The sequence below is a fragment of the Oncorhynchus mykiss genome, chromosome 26, assembly GCF_013265735.2.
Source record: "Oncorhynchus mykiss isolate Arlee chromosome 26, USDA_OmykA_1.1, whole genome shotgun sequence".
NCBI classification, from domain to species: Eukaryota; Metazoa; Chordata; class Actinopteri; order Salmoniformes; family Salmonidae; genus Oncorhynchus; species Oncorhynchus mykiss.
Window position 1 is genome coordinate 23,198,413 of NC_048590.1, and position 13,897 is coordinate 23,212,309.

The 13,897-nt window shown below is 44.0% G+C and overlaps 1 protein-coding gene across 3 annotated transcripts in view; it reads left to right on the forward strand.

Moving 5' to 3' along the window:
- The window catches only part of LOC110506433 (amyloid-beta A4 precursor protein-binding family A member 2), an 85,997-nt gene that overhangs the window by 17,607 nt on the left and 54,493 nt on the right, over positions 1 to 13,897 (forward strand). For all 3 annotated transcript variants that reach the window (XM_021586033.2, XM_021586036.2, XM_021586034.2), the window contains exon 2: positions 9,879 to 9,927. The gene's annotated coding sequence lies outside the window, so the exon portion shown is untranslated. The remainder of the gene's footprint in view (positions 1 to 9,878; positions 9,928 to 13,897) is intronic.

The following is a 13,897-nucleotide window of genomic DNA, read 5'->3' on the forward strand; positions in this document are numbered from 1 at the left end:
TCGATCCCAGAACAGCAGCAAAAGACCTTGTGAAGATGCTGGAGGAAACATCTACGACGGTATCTATATCCACAGTAAAACGAGTCCTAGATTAACATAACCTGAAAGGCCGCACAGCAAGGAAGAAGCCACTATGGTTTGCTACTGAACATGGGGACAAAGATCATACTTTTTGGAGAAATGTCCTCTGGTCTGATGAAACAAAAATAGAACTGTTTGGCCATAATGACCATCATTATGTTTGGAGGAAAAAGGGGGAGGCTTGCAGGCCGAAGACCACTGTCACGAATCCCGCCGAAGATGGTGCCTCTTCCTGTTCGGGCGGCGCTCGGTGGTCGTCGTCGCCGGCCTACTAGCTGCCACCGATCCCCTTTTCTGTTTCATTTAGTTGTGTCTGATTAGTTGCGCCTGTTTTGTGTTTAGGTTTTGATTGTGGGCTATTTAAACCTGGTAGGCCCGCCGGCTTTCGTGCGGGCTTGTTTTTCTGTTCATGATGTGTGGATTATTTGTGGATTCCGTTTCTCCGAACAGTTTCGTCCTGTTTGTTGGACTGGGTCTTTATGCGCCCTTGTGTGTGGCGTGACCGTCACTCTGTTCTTGGAAATAAAGATCTATGTTTCGAACTACCCTGCTCTCTGCGCCTGACTCCTCCACCCACTACTCCTAGAAGCCGTTACAAACACCATCCCAACCGTGAAGCACGGGGGTGGCAGCATCGTGTTGTGGGTGTGCTTTGCTGCAGGAGGGACTGGTCCACTTCACAAAATAGATGGCATCATGAGGTAGGGAAATTATGTGGATATATTGAAGCAACATCACAAGACATCAGTCAGGAAGTTAAAGCTTGTTTGCAAATGGGTCTTCCAAATGGACAATGACCCCAAGCATACTTCCAAAGTTCTGGTATCGGAGTGGCCATCACAAATCCCTGACCTCATTCCTATAGAAAATGTGTGGGCAGAACTGAAAAAGTGTGTGCGAGCATGGAGGTCTACAAACCTGACTCAGAAACACCAGCTCTGTCAGGAGGAATGGGCCAAAATTCACCCAACTTATTGTGGGAAGCTTGTGGAAGGCTACTCGAAACATTTGACCCAAGTTAAATAATTTAAAGGCAATGCTACCAAATACTAATTGAGTGTATGTAAACTTCTGACCCACTGGGAATGTGATGAAATAAATAATAGCTGAAATAAATCATTGTCTCTACTATTATTCTGACATTTCACATTGTTAAATTAAAGTGGTGATCCTAACTGACCTAAGACATGTAATATTTAATAGGATTAAATGTCAGGAATTGTGAAACTGAGTTTAAATGTATTTGGCTAAAGTGTATGTAAACTTCCAACTTCAACTGTATATACCGTAGACTCCAGGCTAAGGCAAATACCTCTGGAGGTCAATGCGTACTATTTTATATTTTAATAACCATGTGTTTATCACAGTTCTTGCCTCAAAGCCCTTTAATTACCTTTCCCGCTGATTGCTGCCGATATGTGTCTGCAATATAGAGGAGAGTCCAATGATTGCTTTGGGATGCAAGGGCATGGCATCACAGAGGTGGGAAACCTTGTAAAAGGTTGATGGGGTGTAAAGTGGCCTTGGAAAAGCTTAGCAAGCCTTTAAAATGAATTGTCTGCTGAAAAGGAGAGGGTAGAGGAGATCGATGGGAATAGATTTCCTTCTGGACTTCACCTGTTGGGGGGTGTGTGTGTGTGCGCGCGCATGTGTTCCTCAGGACTGCAGAGATGTCCATGTGCTGAGTCAGGCCTTATGTAGAGGATAGTTGACTTTCACTTATTCACCCATTTAGAATGGAGAATATTTCTGTGCATGCAGAGCAATTGAAGCCCTGCGTGTGTAATTAATTATGGCTGATTGCATATATTCCTGTGATTTGTCTGAGGAATCTAAGGGAGTGGACCAAGTGTTACGGCAGAGATCAACGAGCATGGAGGATGTTATGTAACTGAATGGACGTCAGCTCCTGGCATATGATGCAGCTAAGAGGAGTTATTGACAGACAGTAGTGTGCTCCTCAATGTTTGATCTCCTAGAGGTGTCACCCACACCGCAGCCTATTCTAGGGTCTTAACATTGTCTGCAGAACACTGGGAGAAGCTCAACACACAACCTGTCTGTCACCTTTCTCAAAACGGATAAGAAGGGCAAATACTCTACACTGTTAGCAGACACTGAGAAGCTACTACACTGACTCATACTACAGTCATCACTTCCTAAGGACAGAATATGATATGTTCAACCATGTACAGATGTATGATTTTAATTTGAGCCAGTTTGCTACAGCAGGAAAATAGTCTGGCAGCAACAGGAAATGTTTAAACAGGTTAAACATAAGGCTGGGCAATATGGTCTAAAAATCTTATCGATTTTTTATTTTTTTTTTCTCTCAAAATTATGGGCGACTAATGATATAAAAAAATATATATATATTATCTCTAGAAGCGTTGTTGTACAATTTAGAGTTAATATTCACTGCATTTCGGTGGTGCAGTGGTTAAGGGCGCTGTACTGCTGCGCCACCAGAGATTCTGGGTTTGCGCCCAGGCTCTGTCATAACCGGCCGCGTCCGGGAGGTCCGTGGGGCGACGCACAATTGGCCTAGCGTCGTCCAGGTTAGGGAGCGTTTGGCCGGTAGGGAAATCCTTGTCTCATCGCGCACCAGCGACTCTTGTGGCGGGCCGGGCGCAAATGCGCGCTAACCAAGGTTGCCAGATGCACTGTGTTTCCTCCGACACATTGGTGCGGCTGGCTTCCGGGTTGGAGGACGCTGTGTTAAGAAGCAATGCGGTTGGGTTGTGTATCGGAGGACGCATGACTTTCAACCTTCGTCTCTCCCGAGCCCGTACGGGAGTTGTAGCGATAAGACAAGATAGTAGCTACTAAAACAATTGGATACCACAAAATTGGGGAGAAAAAGGGGTTATAAAAAATATAAAAAATATATTCACTGCATTTCAAAAAGTCAGCAATAGTCTAATGAATTCAGGGCTTGTGAAGTTATATCTATTTATAAGCCTTCCACAACCATATGGAAATAATTGCATTATTTGATCAAAATAGTTGAACCTGCTTTTTTTTTTTGCAATAATCAATGATCTGGCTTTCAAGTCTGTCTATGAACATTCCCTTTTTGGTTACAAATGTAACTAGAACCATGCATAATGCACATGAACTAATCATGACTAACTTCTTGTAGCAGGCACTAGGCTATAGAGAATTAACACAGGTCTAATCAACAATCTCTCGTTAGTGATTAGCCAGCTAATATTTGTTTCAACATCAACTTTAGCCAACTTCGATCTATTTGCTAGCTAACAAGTTTAAACAGTTGAATTGTTATGAACTTTTGTTCTGTCTGTCTCCAATTGTTTGAAAAGCATGAGAGCCTGTCCACTTTGTTCAGATGTTGAAATCAAGTGGCCTACCTTATTTCTCAGAATGATAATGAGTTGCCAATTCCTTTATATAATTGTGTTTTATGCTTATTGCAAATTTATAAAACAGACTAGACAGCTAGTATAAGTCTTTGGCTAAAATGCTGCTAGTGGTACCCTAATGCCCCGCGCGACGAACTGATTCTGGAAAGGGTATGCTCAATGTTTTTAGTAGTGTCTGATCTGCTTGCAATTTGGTAGTTGAGACAAAAAGGGTATCGTTCGAAAAGTTATCTTCTCCTCTAGTACAGTAAAATAATGTCTCAATGTGTTTTGGTGTCCACGTGACCGATTCTGCAAATGAAAGTAGCGAGTTAAAACCTCTTGTCAGAGAGGAAGACGAGATCTCTCAATTTTGTTGGTGTGAGAGGCAAGAGGAGGGGCTTGAAGTGTGTGTAAACGATAAAAGAAGAGGCGAAGTGAGAAGTTTCACTCCCGCTAAAATCTGTCCAAAAATAAAGCCAAATGCGTGTCTATGGGTTTATTTTTGACCGAGTCTTGTCGCCTGCCTTCCCGCCTTTGGGACAACAACTCCCATTGTTAGGGCGGAGAGGTGCAGCTCGTAATTATATACAGACATCTGGTGTAAATGGGGAGGCGCACACAGCACAGAAGGATCGAAAGAGACGAGACCAAAAATACAAGACGAGAACACGCGGACATAAACACTCATAAAAACGGAAAATAACAAAACCTAGATTCTTGCGATACAGTCATTTTGGAATATCACGCAAAAACATAATTTAGAATTAATCCAATTAATTTGATATATCGCCCAGCCCTAGTTAAACAGGTTAACATTCACAAGGCCGCAGGGCTTGGTGGATTACCAGGACACGTACTCAGAGCGTGCATTTACCAGCTGGCAAGTTTCTTCACTGACATTTTCAACATCTCCCTGACTCTGTCTGTAAAACGCTAAGGTAACCTGTCTAAATGACCATCGCCCTGTACTACTCACATCTGTAGCCATAAAATGCTGTGAAAGCCTGGTCATGGCTCACATCAACACCATCATCCCAGACACCCTGGACCCATTCCAATTGCATACCACCCCAACAGATCCACAAATGACGCAATCTCTATTGCACTCCACACGACCCTTTCCCACCTGGACAAAAGGAACACCTACGTGAGAATGCTGTTCATTGACCACAGCTCAGCGTTCAACACCATAATGCCCTCCAAGCTCCTCACTAAGCTAAGGACACTGGGATTGAACACCTCCCTCTGCAACTGGATCCTGGACTTCCTGATGGCACGCCCACAGGTGGTGAGGGCAGGCAACAACACGTCTGCCATGCTGACCCTCAACACGGGGGCCTCTCAGGGGTGCTTGCTAAAGGCCCTTCCTGTACTTCTTGTTCACCCATGACTGCTTGGCTGCGTATGACTCTAACACCATCATTAAGTTTGCCGATGATGGTGGTAGACCTGATTACTAACGACAATGAGACAGCCTATAAGGAGGAGGTAAGAGACACTGCCAGGACAACAACATCTCCCTCAACGTCAGTAAGACAAAGGAACTCATCGTGGACTACAGGAAACGGAGGGCTGAGCACGCCCCAATTCTCATCGACGGGGCTGTAGTGGAGCAGGTTGAGAGCTTCAAGTTCCTTGGTGTCCACATCACCAACTAACTATCATGGTCCAAACACACCAAGACAGTTGTGAAGAGGGCACAACAATGCCTCTTCCTCCTCAGGAGGTTCAAAAGATGTCTCATGGGCTCTCAGATCCTCAAAGTTCTACAGCTGCACCATTGGGAACATCTTGACTGGCTGCATCACTGCATGGTGTGGCAACTGCTTGGCATCCGACCGCAAGGTGCTATAGAGGGTAGTGTGTACGACCCAGTACATCACTGGGGCCGAGCTCCCAGTGTGTCAGATAAAAGCTACAAAAAATTGTTAAAGACTCCAGCCACCCATGTCATAGACTGTTCTCTCTGCTACCGCACGGCAAGTGGTACCGATGCACAAAGTCTGGAACTAACAGGACCCTGAACAGCTTCTACCCCCCCAAGCCATAAGACGGCTAAATAGTTAGTCCGGGTAGCTATTTGGTTATCTATTTAACTATCTGCATTGACCCTTTTTGCACTAACTTGTTTTTGACTCATCACATACTCCAATATTTGACTCCAATGCTTCCCAAAGTTGTGTCAAGTTGGCTGGATGTCCCAGCAGCATTGCAGTTCTTGACACAAACCTGTTCTTGACACTTCCATCTTTAGTCTTGCCCATTCACCCTCTGAATGGCACACATACACAACACGTCTCAATTGTCTTAAAGCTTAAAAATCCTTCTTTAACCTAGTCTCCCTCCCCTTCATCTATACATTGATTGAAGTGGATTTAATAAGTGATCATAAGGGATCATAGCTTTCACCTGGATTCATCTGGTCAGCCTATGTCATGGAAAGACACGTTTTTAATGTTTTGTATACAGCTAAGTTATTGTTACTCATTATTACTCATTGTGTGTCTATTATACTTTTATGTGTTTTACTTTTAAATTATGTCTCTATTTTTCGTTCTCTCTGCATGGTTGGAAATGGCCTGTAAGTAAGCATTTTACTGTTAGTCCACAACTGTTGTTTACGAAGCATGAGACAAATACAAATGTAGATATTTTTTTGTAGGCGTATTTTACATAGGGCAAATCAAGTCTGACCTTTTTCAGTGGAAATTAGAAACTGTAGAAGCCTTTTAAAACCGTACACTGCAAGGTTGCATAATCCTGCTGTGCAGGACATTTTCATCAACAGAAGAGTGATACAATGAATATCCTTCATATGTAGCTAGCTACTATATTAGGCTGCATGTTCTCACCACATGTCAGATGTAACCATTTGACAGGCCTACTGATACTGTATGTTTGGCATAGTACTTTGTTTTTTCATATTGCAGTAATGTACTGTAATTGGTTATTTCTAGATAATGTATGCAGATTGATTGTGAGTTGTTGCAGGTGTTGGTAACTTTCCTCCCATCAACAGAACAAGTGTCATTTGTTGGTGTCTCCTGTGACTGATCAAAATGGTCCTATGCAGAGAAGTAGCAGCTGCAGTGTACTGCAGTGTGATTGGGGCCTCAGGGACCAAACGGAGCCCAAGGGCATGAGATGATACTGCAGCCAGAGCACAATGTGACTGCGTGGCTGAGCGGGAGAGACAGTGGTGTTGCTGACACTTTATCTGTCTGAGAAAAGGAGAGTGTGTGTGTGTGTGTGTCTGCATGCTTGCGCGTGTTTGTGTTGTATGTGTGTGAGAGCGCAGGACACATTCCAGTCGCCAGAGAAAACGTGCTGATTGTTTTGTGCCTTGAGAAGTTGAGCAAACCAGAGAAAATGTCCCAGATAAACTTCAAATACCTGAAGAGGAGGTGATAATACATTCTGCTCTGCCTCATAACTGGCACTGTGTTCTCCGTAACAAACACAGTTGGTTGGTTTCTGTGTCTTCCCCTGGGAGGATGAGTCACACAGCGCTGCTTACTATTGGTTCAAACAGTTTAATCGTCAGATGGAACGTGGGCATTGTTTGGTAGATAGTTCAGCTGTGTGCTACTTGCTCATATATTTATCACCTGGCAATGCTTCTTCTGGCTCTATCAGTTCTCCTAAGCATTTAGATATGCTGCGCTAATGTGTTAGATTTTTCTTGATTCGATTTTTCTGTGTGCCACACAACAATTATTTATTTATACCCCGTCTTAAACCAAATGATGGTTGATAATTAAAATGTCTGAAGAATGCCATTGGGCACAGCCATGGGGGCAGGGGGGCACAGAACAACACTTAGACTATTCCTATTCCTAACCAGCACACCTGTCAGACTGCACCAGGGGTTTTGACATAGGCTAATAGCAGGAGTGGGCCCACATGGCCCCTGAGGACCCGTGATGGCTGACAGTGAACATCAGCACTCTATAGTCATGGCATCTCCCACATGCTCGTTGAGTGACACTCAGGTCTCCATGCTGTCAGCAGGCTCTCCCCATCCCTTCTCTTCTCTCCTCTCCTCATCCCTTCTCTTCCCTCCTCTCCTCATCTCTCCTCTCCCCCTGACAGCTCCCCTGACAAACTAACTGTCCCTCTGAAGCTGGATGGATCCTCTCTCGGCTCTAATTGTGGAGTGGAATGTGGATGTGGAAGCTTTCCTTCACAGAGAGGATGTGGGGCTGAGGTTTACACTGGCTGGACTCTGCTGCAGTAGCCTATCGGGCACAGCTTGTGACTCCAGCCATTTGTCTAGATTTGTGGGAGAATCTGCCCTGTTTCCACCCAGACTGAGCTTAGCTGCCGATGGCAACCTCTCCTGGAAGGAAAAGTAGAATGCGACTTGTTAGAATGCAGTAAGCCTATGCCCTTATCCTTCTGTATCCGAGATGGAGGCAAACACCCCAGAAAACAATTCTGTCACTTCACACTGAGGGCCCAGGGGATCAGTCTTGTTTGCCCTGGTGTTGTTTTACTTTGAAGCATCTCTCCCCTTCAGTATCAGCTGATGTTGGTAAAGGGAGACAGGCTGTTTTAGGACATCAAAGAAGCAGCCCAGCTTTAATCAGCACTCCAGCCTGAGCACGAACAGAAGCTATCTCTGGATAGGAAGATGTGGTAAGATAACATTACCGTCTCTGTGCTGTGGTGTTAGCCCTGATTAGTGTAAGGAATCTCTTTAGCGAGGTTGGCGTGTCCAAATGAGTCTTGGTAACAATACAATGTGCAAATCACTTCCAGTGCCACCTGAAGCCTTGAGGGGAGGAAGGATGTGTCGGCACAAGGCTTATCATGCAGAACACATCTGGCCAGTGGGAGGTGTGTTCCTAAAAGAGAGAGCATTATGTGTGTGTGAGAGAGAGAGAGAGTACAGTCAAGCAGCAGCATCCTCTTCCTGTGCTGCCTGTCTCAATTGGCAACCCCCCCTCTTTCCTTCTCTCCCTCCCTTTCTGCCTCTCTCCCTCCCTCCCTCCATCTCTGCTCCCTCTCCCCATTATGGCGCCAACAACATAGAGCTACTTAATGAATCAGAATCTTTGTGAGCCCGTACTGTAACGGTTTTGACTTGAGGTTATTTTTTTATAGGGGTGCCAGGTAGGTTGTGCCTACCAGAGAAAACATTGGTTTCTCCTTTTGTTGTTTGGGAGGGAATGAGTCCCATCTGGTCCGTCAAGTCTACACCATACAAAGGACTTATGTAAACGTCAGAAGGGAAATCAACTTTTCATAAACCCTTAAAACATTGAAAGAACTTCAAAAACAACTATTCTTTTGCGTGGGTTGTATTAGCAACATCAATGGATTACACACACATAATAATATAACACAATGAGTTCTGGTTCCTCCAGAAATGTCCTGTACCTCGGGCCTAAAAAGAGTCCCGCCCGGTAAGGAGTTCAGTGAACTCAAGTGACTTGTCACGCAATGTTTGTCCGTTCATTCCGTGTAGCGTAAACCCAGTATTAAATCATACAATCAATATAACCATTTTACCACAGAACTTTAAAGCGTATCTGCTCTTACTAATTCCTCAACTACATCTAACTACATAAATCATCACCGTATACATCATATCAAAACAAATGAAATACCGTATACAAAAAAGGTGGTAGTCAGTCGGTCAGTCAGACAATCCAATCCGCCACCAGATCTCCAGCGGAGAAAGGCCACGAAGAATAGAGAGGAGTAGTCCACGGACGCAAAGAGTGGATCCGATCCTGGGTAAACTCTCAGGCTACAAAACACACGTTTAACAGCAACAAAACAACCGGAATAGAGAAGCTTCGGGAACACATCCTCAGTCACGTCTCCATCACAAACGCCACTTTTGCGCAGCTGATGCTGGCTATTTAATTGGGAATTAAAGGGAAAGCACCCTATTGGAAGGAGAAGCACTGAGACGGCTCAAAATAATTCAGGGCCGTCACAGTACTCAGTAATCACATCACACTAAACTGAGTGACAACTTTTTTTTCTCCTCTCTTAAATGTGTTAGTGCTTGGGTTTGTTGCTAATCTAATGACATACCAGTTCATTTCAGGATGCTCCCCTCCAAGCCAGAGATAAGCTCAAAGTGCTCTTTGTTGAGTGCATTGGCATGAGGATCTGATCAGCTGTGACAGGAAGTACCCCAAGAGCATGTGATGTCAACATGTGCTCACTGCTCTAACTCTCCTGTTTAAAGATTGGGCCTTTTGAGCTTCTCATCTTTATTTGTGCGGTGTTGCTTAAAAACCAATTAGGAAATCTTGCTGTGAGTGGCACAGTAATGATGTTGTTTTGGCCCAAAAGCCAGACTACTTTATAACCAAGGGACTGAGGAAGGAGGGGGGTGATAGATCAAGGCTTTACTGTCTAAGCTGAACAAGTTGCCCCTTCACCATACTCAGCCTTGTACTCTTTTTGTTTCAGGAGTGCACCTGGGAAATAGACCACATCAGCCACCAACCTACAGCTATTGGTGAGTATTTATGCCTATTTTGGGGTTATGACTTTCCAGCATTAATGGGTTTCATTCTCATGGTTGTTATAGATGTGTTGCTGTTGTTTAAACTAGGTGGCTTTATTAGATGGAAAGGTGGGATCAGGTGCACATTTCAATGACGATGTGCTTTTAAAAAGGCTGTTAGTCATGTCCTCTGTCATTGAATGTTCAGATTAAGCTAGTTAATCGGAGCTATGCACATCTCAACTCAAGGTTCCTCTGTGCTGTAGTCTTTTCTGTTTGAATGCTCATCGCTGTCCTATGATCCAGCTGTTTACCATGTGATGTGTTGCTGTTGTGAGAGTGACCTGTAGGGCACAGGGCATCCTCTGGGACCACCTGGGCTCTCTGTACAGAAGTGTGAGATTGACACGGAAGCACTGTGTGAGGGAGGGGTAGATGAGGATGCACAATGATCAAGGAGGAGGAGGGAGGTATCGTGGGAGAAGTCTTTGAAGACGTTGCAGGGCCGAGGAGAAAGAAGAAAAATAATAGTTGAGCAACCCAAAACGCTGTGAACCTCTTTAAAGCAACCCTCTCCTCATCACCTATTCATCTTCAGCTGGAATATTTATACACAGCCATCCTTTGAGATAGACTGAGCAACAGCTACATTTTTTTGGAGGAGAGGACCAAGCTGCCAGTCGGTAGCCTTGCAGGTCACTTCACAGTGGGAGTCGTGGGTGACTGTGGTATTACAGCTGCTAGACCTTTAGCTTGGCATTCAGACGCTCAAACATCCAATCATCATATTAGTATCTCATGGTGTCAGTAGGACCATAGCAGCATAAGGCTTTTGTATCATTAAGCAGAATGTGCAATAACTGAATTGCTCAAGCAATGAGGTAGACAGAGATCATGTCAACTATACAGTACTCTATATCTGCCTGGCTACCCAACCTCCTTGCTCCGGCCAAACACTACGCCACGCCAACGGACGTTATTTTCTTCTCCGCAATGAGTCTGGATCGGAGTACCTCCCCGGCGTTTTCAAGAACGCAAACACGTTCTGACCATTCTGATTGGTCCCAGAAACCAGTGGGTTGGGCCAGAGCCAGAACACACATGGGTAAAGCGGCGTTTTGAAAATGTGTCGTTGTCTTTGATACTCTGATTGGTTAGAGAGTACGACACCCCTCATTGTGACGTCACCACATACGACTTCAACGATGCAGACTCAGGCCTGAAGTATGTAGCGAACATAGAGCAGTGGAAAAATTCCGTTTGAGTCTTCAGGCGAAGTCAGCTGCCGTTCTTCTTCTCATGATGTGACAATTCATTTCAAGAGTAGTTCCATATGGTATAGGAAGAAGAAGCACCATGTTGATGATGTGTACTCTGTTACTGTCAGAGCAGAGAAGTGACAATAGTAGGTGAGACACCTCCGGGAGGAGGAAATATGTTATTGTCATTGAAATCCTGCATGTTATTGTCATTTCATAAAATTGTAAATGGATACATTTGCATTGTAAAATATGTTATAGAAATGCTGCTAGATATTATATTTTCCCTTTTGTAACACATGTCATATACATTATTCAAACATACTGCACTCATACCCACAGAGGTGAAAAACAGAACAAACTATGATTGTGGTCCTGCTTGCAGATTGGCCAAGGAGTGTTTGAGCTGGCACAATATTGTGCCAGGGATGGAATAAAATGTTCACATCTGTTTCAGTATCACTTAGCTTTCGATTAACATGCCCTTGACAGAACGACGGTTAGCCAGTTTGGCTCTGCTTCATGCCTCACAACATCACTAGTCTTGCCATTAGTGATGACATAACATCGGGTTGGGTAGTAATGGATTACATGTAATGTAATCCATTACATGCACACACACAAACACAACCTAATCCATTACTTTACCAGCAAAAATATTGTAATCAGATTATAGATAATTTTGAAAAATGATGATTATTTACAAATTCATACAAGGTGTTTGCAAAAAGAATCTTTGATACCTTGCTGTTTTCTCAACGCTGTCAAATCAGCATTGAAAAAAGGATTTAAAGTTTGTTCCGCCTGAGCGAATCTGACCACAAGTCAGAGACCACTATGATGACATACCAAATGTGTTTGATGGATCGTGGGAGAAGGGAAGGAATAGGCTTTTTTAGACTACAGTCCAAGCTATGTCTTCCAATGGTGCGACTGCTGTCGGTATCCAAAGATTATATAACTTGAATAAACGCTTGGAGGTAAGGATGACAGCAGTGCTGTAGCCTAGAGGGCGATACGGATATCACTTGTTATTGATATCTACATAGCGCATTGATGTGAATCACACTGCTGCTCTCTCATTTAGCTATTTACACCTTACAGATTGTGGTTGTGGATGGCTGTGCACAAATGTATTCAGTGCCTTCGGAAAGTATTCAGACCCCTTGACTTCTTCCACATTGTGTTAGGTTCCAGCCTAATTCTAAAATGTATTAAATTGTTTTTTCCCCCTCAGCAATCTACACACAAAATATCACATTTACATAATTATTCAGACCCTTTGTAAAAGCACCTTTGGCAGCGATTACAGCCTTGAGTCTTCTTGGGTATGATGCTACAAGCTTGGCACACCTGTATTTTGGGAGTTTCTCCATTTATTCTCTGCTGATCATGCTCTCTCAGGTTGGATGGGGAGCGTTGCTGGACAGCTATTTTCAGGTTTCTCCAGAGATGTTTGATTGGGTTCAAATCCGGGCTCTGGCGAGCCACTCAAGGACATTCAGAGACTCGTCCTGAAGCTACTCCTGCGTTGTCTTGGCTGTGTGCTTAGGGTTGTGGTTCTGTTGGAAAGTGAACCTTTCGCACGAGTCTGAGGTCCTGAGTGCTCTGGAGCAGGTTTTCATCAAGGATATCTCTGTATTTTGCTCTGTTTGTCTTTGCCTCGATCCTGACTAGTCTCCCAGTCCCTGCCGCTAAAAAACATCCCCACAACATGATGCTGTCTGCACCATGCTTCACCATAGGGACGCTTGGCATTCATGCAAAAGAGTTCAATCTTGGTTTCATCAGACCAGAGAATCTTGTTTCTCATGGTCTGAGAGTCTTAAAGTTCATTTTGGCAAACTCCAAGCGGGCTGTCATGTGCATTTTTACTGAGGAGTGGCTTCCTTCTGGTCACTCTACCATAAAGGCCTGATTGGTGGAGTGCTGCAGAGATGGTTGTCCTTCTGGAAGGTTCTGGAACTCTAGAGCTCTGTCAGAGTGACCATCAGGTTCTTGGTCACCTCCCTGACCAAGACCCTTCACCCCCGATTGCTCAGTTTGGCCAGCTCTAGGAAGAGTCTTGGTGGTTCACAGGCCAATGTGTTCTTGGGGATGCTGCAGAAATGTTTTGGTATCCTCCCCCAGATCTGTGCCTCGACACAATCCTGTCTCTTGAGTTTTACGGATAATCCCTTCAAACTCATGGCTTGCTCTGTCAACTGTGGAACCGTATATAGACAGGTGTGTGCCTTTCTAAATCATGTAAAATGAACTCCAAGTTGTAGAAACATCTCAAGGATGATCAATGGAAACAGGATGCACCTGAGCTCAATTTTGAGTCTCATAGCAAAGGGTCTGAATACTTATGTAAATAAGGTATTTATAAAAACCTGTTTTCTTTGTCATTATGGAGTATTGTAGGTAGATTGCTGAGAATTTAAAAAAAAAGTAATACATTTTAGAATAAGGCTGTAACGTAAAAAAAATGTGGAAAAAGTCAAAGGGTCTGAATACTTTCTGAAGGAACTGTATGTGTATTTTATCCCAATAATGGTTGAAATTAAGACATTTAAGCTGCCTATCAATCATTGTTTTACGACCAGTGGACAGCCAGTGACTAATGCACACTTGCAACAGCTACATACATAGTGTGGATCCCAGCCTATAGAATACAAGTTTGAGCGTGTTCCTACCTTCTAAACTCCTCCATGGTATTGGGCCCCATAGTTTAATGTAAG